Source organism: Mustelus asterias, chromosome 18, assembly GCF_964213995.1.
Source record: "Mustelus asterias chromosome 18, sMusAst1.hap1.1, whole genome shotgun sequence".
Lineage (NCBI taxonomy): Eukaryota > Metazoa > Chordata > Chondrichthyes > Carcharhiniformes > Triakidae > Mustelus > Mustelus asterias.
In genome coordinates, this window is record NC_135818.1 from 48,469,635 (window position 1) to 48,478,754 (window position 9,120).

The 9,120-nt window shown below is 41.3% G+C and overlaps 1 pseudogene; it reads right to left on the reverse strand.

The window, feature by feature from the left end:
• Positions 1-3,007: 3,007 nt before the first annotated feature.
• On the reverse strand, positions 3,008-3,209 carry LOC144507413 (U2 spliceosomal RNA; annotated as a pseudogene).
• Between the last annotated feature and the right edge of the window lie 5,911 nt (positions 3,210-9,120).

A 9,120-nucleotide genomic window follows, 5' to 3' on the forward strand; every position in this document is an offset into this window, starting at 1 on the left:
AACCTGGACTTTCTGGCTCAGAGGCAGGGACACTACCCTATTGTGCCACAAGACATTTTGTCATGCATTGCTGAATTCTAAAATCATCCCAATCTTCAAGCCTACAGCTCCTTTCGGCAACATGATAAGTCTCTTCTCTTATTTTAATACTGCATCCTAATAGTAATCTCTCTTGATAGCCACAGTTGGACCACTTTTGCTATGAACTTTTTATTCTTTACGGGATAGTATATTTGTTGCAAATTTAGAATTAATTCTTTAAATTTTTGGCTTTATCTACCGTCATGAATTTTAATCAATTAATTTAAAAGAATGGTGTCATCCCTGCTGACACTCAACAGAAAAAAAAGAGAGGGGTGAACCCTAAAAGGATTTTTAAAAATTCTTGGATATAGGGGATACAAGTTCAAAGTTTGTGGATGGTACATCATCATCAAAACCATCATCATGAATCTGACTTAGAACTGAGTTAATGCCTTTCAGACTATGGGTGGAATTTTCCCGTTGCTCCCACTGTGGGAATTGTAATGGGCGGGACAGGACCATGCAAAGGTCCGTTGACCTCAGGCGGGATTTTCTGGTCTTGAGGCAAGAGTGGCCGGAAAATCCCGCCTTATGTCTGATCCAAAGACAAGCACATGGATTGAGAACTGAAGAGGACTGGTTATTTATAACCTCCTGTTTGTAAATATTCTAGATGAAGACCAATCTTGTTACACTTTTAAAGTTAGATAGTGGTGACTACACAGAAATATTGGAGTTGATTTTATGTGACTGAGTTTGATCTAACCCTCGGCAGCAGCACAGAGGTTTGGCTGCTTTAACAGACAGCCACTTATTTGGATGCCACTTGCCAACATCCAGTCTCAAAGGGTCAGGAAGGCTGCAGGAAGTAGTTGTCTGGTTGTTGCAATCAAATGGCTCGGAGCCGACTGCGATTGGGGCAAAGGAAGCTAAAGGTTTTATTGTGGGGCCCAAAGTTTGGCTTTCTAAAAGTCTCTTATGACTCCGGCTCCCGTTGCCAACAAGTGTCGGCTGATGAGAAGCCAACACGCTCCCCCCACTCGGGCTTTGGACAAAAATAGCCGTTGGATACCAATCATTTAATCAGAGTCCAACTGCATATTTAAGAAGAAGCCTTCTGGCTTTTGGGTGGGTGTCCTTGCTGCCCCCAATTTTAAATTGCAATTGGCCAAATGAGGGCATGAACGGAGTGAGCATATCCCCCGCCTGGCTTACATCAGGCAAGGGAATTAAATTCCAGCAACAACACCCACCCCCAATTGATTCTAGCTTGTTTTATTTTAATTAAGAATGTAGGAGCCACAGAATTAGTCCATAATGAAATAAATGACCTTTACTGGATGAGGCCTGTTATTATTTAGCTTTTAGCGGATAATATATTTTTAAATGTCTCGCTAAGTCTCCAGCACTAGCGTGAGTTTAAGGTGACATGTTCTTGCACTGTGAGAGGGAACTGATTGCATATTCAGCTGCAGATGTTCTGTGCTTGTAACAAGGAAGTGAGCTGGCTCCAATATTAAAGGAAAATACATTTAACATAAAAGAGCTGTTGCAGTTGAAGGATTGGATAATTGGCCCCATGGCAGTTCTGTGCAGAGAAACGTTTGTTCATTTCAAAACCAATAAAGATACATTTTGGAGAAACCTTTTGGTCTGAGGCAAGATATTTGACAAATTTAAAAAAAAGATGAGGTGTGCTCTTTCTCATTGTTATCATCTTGTTGGTGTGGCCATTAGTGGAGTTAATATGTCTCAGACCAGCACAGAATGCTAATGCCTGATATAATGTAGTCAGCCAGCATTGCTGCAAGTGATTTATTTATAGTCTGAATTTGGTTAATTCAGTTATTTAACTGTCGTGAAATAAGGAATACCGGCAACTGTGGAAATGTACATAGGTAAAAATAATTGCCGATCCAGGTTGATGGCAGAAATCGTGCTTTATTTTCTTTATACACAAAAGATACTATATTTAAGAAATATTGTGCATAATGAAAACACTTGGTTAAAGGTTATTTACTGCGCTATAGGCAGAAAATCCGAGAAATACATGACAGGTCCACTGAAACGATAAACTTCTCCAATTTTGAAGGAACTGCTATGTCCATATTTCGGGACATTTATTTCCATTGGTGAAGTTCAAATACAGATGTTTCTTTCTGTGTCATTTTTGTCAAGAGTTTTAAGCAAATGGATTAAAGCCAATTGCTGAATGATTATTCTTGAGACAGCCGGAAGACTCAGTAAGTGTATTAGCTTTGAAGGCCAAGGAAGAAATGACTGTGCTTTGTTTTGTGTGAACTTGTCATCACTGGACATATCTTTGGTGTGGATGTGACTTGTCAGCACAGTCAGTGGGTGGCACGGTAGCACAGTGGTTAGCCGCCTCACAGCGCCAGGGACCCCGGTTCAATTCCAGCCTTGGGTCACTCTCTGCACGTTCTCCCCGTGTCAGTGTGGGTTTCCACCGGGTGCTCCGGTTTCCTCACACTGTCTAAAGATGTGCGGGTTAGGTGAATTAATCATGCTAAATTGCCCATTAGTGTCCAAAGATGTTTAGGTTAGGTGGATTGGCCATGGTAAACGCACAGGGTTATGGGGATAGGGTGGACATGGGTAAGATGCTCTCTTGAAGATTTGATAGGTCGAATGGCTCCTTCTGCACTGTAGGGGTTCTATTCTATGGTCAAGCCTAGATTTTATCTAGGTCTTGCTATAGGTTCACATGTGCTGCATCATTATTGGAGGAGTTATGGTTGGACCTGACCACTGTGGAATCATCAGTAAAACAGTCCAGCTTCCTGAAAAAAAACAGAAAATGCTAAAAAAAACTCAGCAGGTCTGGCAGCATCTGTGGAGAGAGAAACAGAGTTTCTTTTATACTTTTCCAATTCAATCAAATCAAGTCCAATTCAGAGTCTCAACAAATTGAGACATTTCCGATCCAAACTGATAAGACAGGGCTTCCACTCCTGTCTTGGGCCTGATCTACATGAGCCAAGCTGATTGGAGTAGGTGCAGACTCACCTCCTCCAAGGCTTGATCTCATTTGCATCTTAGCCAAAAGGCCGAGATGCCATTTTAAAAAATTGCTTCAAATGAAGCTTAAATGTAACCTAATGACCTCAACCAAGTGCAGCCTGTCCATACTACACTTGATCTTAGCCAAAAGGCCGAGAAGCGATAGAGTTAATGTTTCAAATCCTTGTAACTCTTCCTCAAAGCTGAAGAGAGGCAGAAATGTGATGGATTTTATACCTTTAAAGATCAGGTGGAGCAAAATAGAAGTTTAACAACACCAGGTTAAAGTCCAACAGGTTTATTTGGTAGCAAAAGCCACACAAGCTTTCGGAGCTGCAAGCCCCTTCTTCAGGTGAGTGGGAATTCTGTTCACAAACAGAGCATATAAAGACACAGACTTAATTTACATGAATAATGGTTGGAATGCGAATACTTACAACTAATCAAGTCTTTAAGAAACAAAACAATGTGAGTGGAGAGAGCATCAAGACAGGCTAAAAAGATGTGTATTGACTCCAGACAAGACAGCCAGTGAAACTCTGTGGGGGTTACAAATAGTGTGCCATGAACCCAATATCCCGGTTGAGGCCGTCCTCGTGTGTGCGGAACTTGGCTATCAGTTTCTGCTCAGCGACTCTGCGCCGTCGTGTGTCATGAAGGCCGCCTTGGAGAACGCTTACCCGAATATCAGAGGCCGAATGCCCGTGTCCAACGCCGGCATCTCCACAGCAAAATAGAAGGTCAGGGATAGGTGCGAGCTCAGGGAAGATTTGACAAAGATGTCATGGACACAAGACAAAGTGAGTGTTATTGGTAATGTTAAAAACTAAGGAAGGTGCTAATAGTGGCATAAAGGTCAGATAGCAGAATGTCTGAATAGCAGAACAAAGGCTTGAATTCTGTAAAAGCTAAACATAAGAACACATGGCTCTGTAGCGGGAGGGGGTTGAGGAAGAAAATTGGGAGAAAAAAAATCAAAATGGAGGACAGAATTCACAATCTAAAGTTGTTGAACTCAATGTTAAGCCCTGCTTCTTAACATTTGATAGAGGGAGGTAATTCATGAAGCAACTGAAGATGATTGGGCCAAGGACAGTTACCTGAAGTCCTGCAGTGAAGCCTTGGGGGATGTGGTGATTAGCCTCTGACAACCACAGCTATCATATCACCTTATCATCAGGTATAACTCCAGCCACTGAGGGCTGGCCTCCTGGAAAACCACTCCCAACACCCTCCCAACAGCTGCTGATTTCAGCAACGCTAGGGATCCTTGGTCCTACATTCAGTTGAATGCTATCTTAATGTCTTGGGCAACAATACTCATCTCTCCTCTGACATTCAGATTTTGGGTCGATGTCTGGATCAAGGTTTATGATACCAGGTTAAAGTCCAACAGGTTTATTTGGAATCACGAGCTTTCGGAGCGCTGCTCCTTCATCAGGTGAGTCGTGCTCCGAAAGCTCATGATTCCAAATAAACCTATTGGATTTTAACCTGGTGTTGTGAGACTTTTTACTGTACCCACCCCAGTCCAATGCCAGCATCTCCACCTTAAGGTTTATGATGTACGAGAAGGGTTTATTTAGAAATCTCAAATTGCAATTTACCGTAGAACGATATTTTCTGTTGGCCTCAGAAGGGATCTTACGAGCTTTGGGTGGGCAAGGCGGTAAAATTCCAGCAAATGAATTCTATTCCTTGCTAAAACTATCAATTGTAAAAAATTAATTCAGACCTCCTACCTTTACGGAATGGATGAAATTTTGTCTGGAAATGGTTTGCAATGAGAGGATTTTATACTTTACTTTAAAAGTTATTCTTCAATTTGGTCCAATACCCTTGTCAACTGAAACATAATTGAACACAAAAATATTAGCGGCACCTATTCAAATTCTAAGATAATATATTAGAAAAAAACTGCAATACTTTGTGAATTGTGGAGAGGGCATCATTGCAATTTTCATTAAATTCATAAAGTATTGCAGTTTTTTTCTAATATATTATCTTAGAATTTGGATAGGTGCCGCCAATATTTTTGTGTTCAATTATGTTTCAGTTAACAAGGATATTGAGCCAAATTGAAGAATAACTTTTAAAGTAAAGTACAAAATCCTGCCATGCATTGTCTAAAAAATCTTTGGGGGGGATTTTTCCAGTCCCGCTCATCACGGGAACTGTAGCAGACCATGCAAAAGTCCGTTGACCTCAGGTGGAATTTTTGGAGCAAGCGCATCTGGAAAATCTTGCCCTTAGTCTATTTTGAAGTAATATTTTATTTTGCCAGATAGTATTTGAAGTAGTTTAATTCAGCGTGTTAAAAGAACTGGTTAATTGCACTTGCTAGGATTTTATATTTTAAGTGGTTGAGAGTTAGGCTTGATCTATCAAGCAGCACAGAGCAATGTGCCAATGGATATTGGGTTCTGAGAATTATCAAATTTCCCTGTATATATAAATCTAATGATCATCAAGCCATTTGACAATAAAATGACACGAACAAAAGCGATATGGATCTCACAAATTCAATGTGCATCTAACTGCTGCAGACTGCTTTTTGTTTCACTTGTTTAAAATTGTTTCAGTGGAACATTGCAAAGGTAGTAACGAAGATTATACTGAAACTCCACAGTCAATAAAATAGGGGGGGAAAAAACTTGCACAGCACAGCACCGCACAAAAGATGAAACTGAATGGGGGTGGGGATTGGAATATAAGGCTACATAAATACACCATCTACCTAATGAGAATAAGAAAGTACATGCACTTATAGACATAACTGGAATAAATCCAACTAATCAATTCTGGTCTGTAGGATGATGAGGTTCTCACAGTGTGCAGTCGCCATAAAACAAATAAAGGGAAAAATGAAAGCCCAATGGGGATCCGGAGATGAAAGAGAAATATTCACTTCACTGTTTTTTTTTAGCCTGGAGAATGGACTTTGCTTTTAGACATCTTTCAATTAGAACTATCCTACATTAGCACAAAAGTTCCTCACAGGCCTCTGTTAATTGTGAATGCTAGACTTACATGTTGCCTGGCTGGTCTCATGGTAGTAAAATGAATCTCTCTAAAACCATGTCCTCAGTTCTTTCATTATATAAAACCTCATGCTATCTAACAAGCTACAGTCATATATTAAATAAAAAAACAAAATTACCAAATCATATATGTAACCATTTGCAAATAATCTGGAACTTCTAAACAAATAATATAAATAAACTGACTTTCTACAGTTTGCCTTTAATTTTTTAAGATTATTTTGAGTCTCACTAATAAAGTTTAGTACAAAAGTATTTGTACCTACCATTGTAACCTAAAATTTAACAGTTGAAAGTGAAAATTCATTAAGTTACTCATTTTGGTAGTAAGATAAGCTGTAGTTAATGGTTCTCAGAATATGATCCAGTGGTGAAAATTGCACTTTAGGTAAACACCACAATTTCAATAGGACATAATGGCACGGTGGCACAGTGGTTAGCACTGCTGCCTCACAGTGCCAGGGACCTGGGTTTGATTCCTGGCTTGGGTCACTGTCTGTGTGGATGCTGCACCCTCTCCCTGTGTCTGTGTGGGTTTCCTCCAGTGCTCTGGTTTCCTCCCACAGTCTGAAAGGCATGCTGGTGGGGTGCTTTGGCCATGCTAAATTCTTCCTCAGTGTATCCGAACAGGTGTTGGAGTGGGGTGACTAGGGGATTTTCACAATAACTTCATTGCAGTGTTAATGTAAGCCTACTTGTGACACTAATATTTAAAATTTGTGTTGATTTTGCTTATCTGATTGGAAGATTATCCTTACTATCTGCCAGCTGCCAACACATTGGAAAGAACAAATGCTTCTTGCTCGAATGACTTGTCTCCCTTTACAATGGCAATGTCACCATATTTACAGTGTTAAATTATGATTGTATAACTTCATTAAATATTTTGATTTCCAAACCTAGGCCAGTGTTTACCTCAGGTTTTTTTTTCAGTACCAGAAAGATTTACATCTAGAAATTTTCTACTCGACCTTATTTTGGTCTTTAAAATTATAAAAAATCTTATTTTCAATCCCGTTTGGTAAAATGCGGCGGAGCATAAATGGCAGGTAGAACGAGGCAGGATCAGTATAGGTTTGAAGGGAATCACTAGTAAGATTCATGTGGGGACCTCTAGCCTGCTTTCAGATTCATAGTAACCTTTATTCCTCACCTGTTTGCAGCCTCTCCATGATATAACTTGCAAATAGGAGATTAAAGGGACGGTGGCATACTGGTCATATCACTGGGTTAGTAATCCAGCAGCTCAAACTAATGCTCTGGGGACATGGGTTCAAATCCCACTGCAGCAGGTGGTGAAAATTAAAATTCAATTAATAAATCTGGGATTAAAAGACAGCCGTCTTAGTAATGGTGACCACGAAACTATTGAATTGCTGTAAAAAACCATCTGCTTTACTAATGTCCTCCAGGGAAGGAAATCTGCCATCCTTACCCGGTCTGGCCGACATATGACTCCAGACCTACAGCAATGTGGTTGACTCTTAACTGTCCTCTGAAATGATCCAGCAGTTGTACAAAACAACTCCAGCCTAGGTGGATTCGCCATGCTAAATTGCCCCTTAGTGTCCCAAGATGTGCAGATTAGGTGGATTGGCCATGCTAAATTGCCCCTTGGTGTCCCAAGATGTGTAGGTTAGGGGGATTATCAGGGTAAATATTTGGGGTTACGGGGAACAGGTCTGGGTGGGATTTCCCTTTAGTGTCAGGGGAATTACGCGGGGTTACAAGGATAGGGCCTGAGTGGGATTGTTGTCAGTGGAGACTTGATGGGCCAAATGGCCTCCTCCTGCATTGTAGGGATTCTTTGATTCTATTGAAAGAGAATCAACTCAGGCACCTGAAACGACACTGACACATGACACCCAGTTGCCCTTGCAAAGTCCTCCTTACATCTGAGGGTTTGTGTTAAAATTGGGAGAGCAACAATTCAACATCACCTTACTCATCGAATCATACTGACAATATCCAGGCATCTCCAACACCATTTCTATAGGCCTCCTGCCCAACTGGTAAGACAGAAACGGCAAAGATATACAATCAGGAGGGAGTTGCAATTGGAGTCCTCAACATCAACGACCGATTCCATGAAATCTCATGGCATCAGGTCAAAAACATGGGCAAGAAAACCTCCCGCCAACTTCAGTTGATGAATCAGTACCTTCCATATTGTGCACCACTTAGAAAATGCATTGAGAGTGTAAGGACACAATGGGAGCTTGGTAGCACCACTAGTGACGAGCTGGCTAAGTCCTGAAGGACATGTGGTGAGGGAAAAACCAACTTGACCTTGCCCTCACCAATTTATCTGTCCTAGGTGCATCTCTCAAGAAGTGAATTGGCAGGAATGAGGATATTGTCCATTGTGTTGTGTGACAAAACCACAGTTGGCAGGACTTGCAGATAGTGAGGAGCATTGTCAGAAGCTACAGAAGGATATAGATAGGCTGGAAATTTGGGCAAAGAAATGGCAGATGGAGTTCAATCCTGATGAATGCAAAGTGATGCATTTTGGTAGAAATAATGTAGGGAGGAGCTATACGATAAATGGCAGAACCATAAAGGGTGTAGATACGCAGAGGGACCTGGGTGTGCAAGTCCACAGATCCTTGAAGGTGACGTCACAGGTGGAGAAGGTGGTGAAGAAGGCATATGGCATGCTTGCCTTTATAGGAAGGGGCATAGAGTATAAAAGTTGGGGTCTGATGTTGCAGATGTATAGAACGTTGGTTCGGCCGCATTTGGAATACTGCGTCCAGTTCTGGTCGCCACACTACCAGAAGGACGTGGAGGCTTTGGAGAGAGTACAGAGGAGGTTTACCAGGATGTTGCCTGGTATGGAGGGGCTTAGTTATGAGGAGAGATTGGGTAAACTGGGGTTGTTCTCCCTGGAAAGACGGAGGATGAGGGGAGACTTAATAGAGGTGTATAAAATTATGAAAGGCATAGATAGGGTGAACGGTGGGAAGCTTTTCCCCAGGTCGGTGGTGACGTTCACGAGGGGTCATAGGTTCAAGGTGAAGGGGGGGAAGTT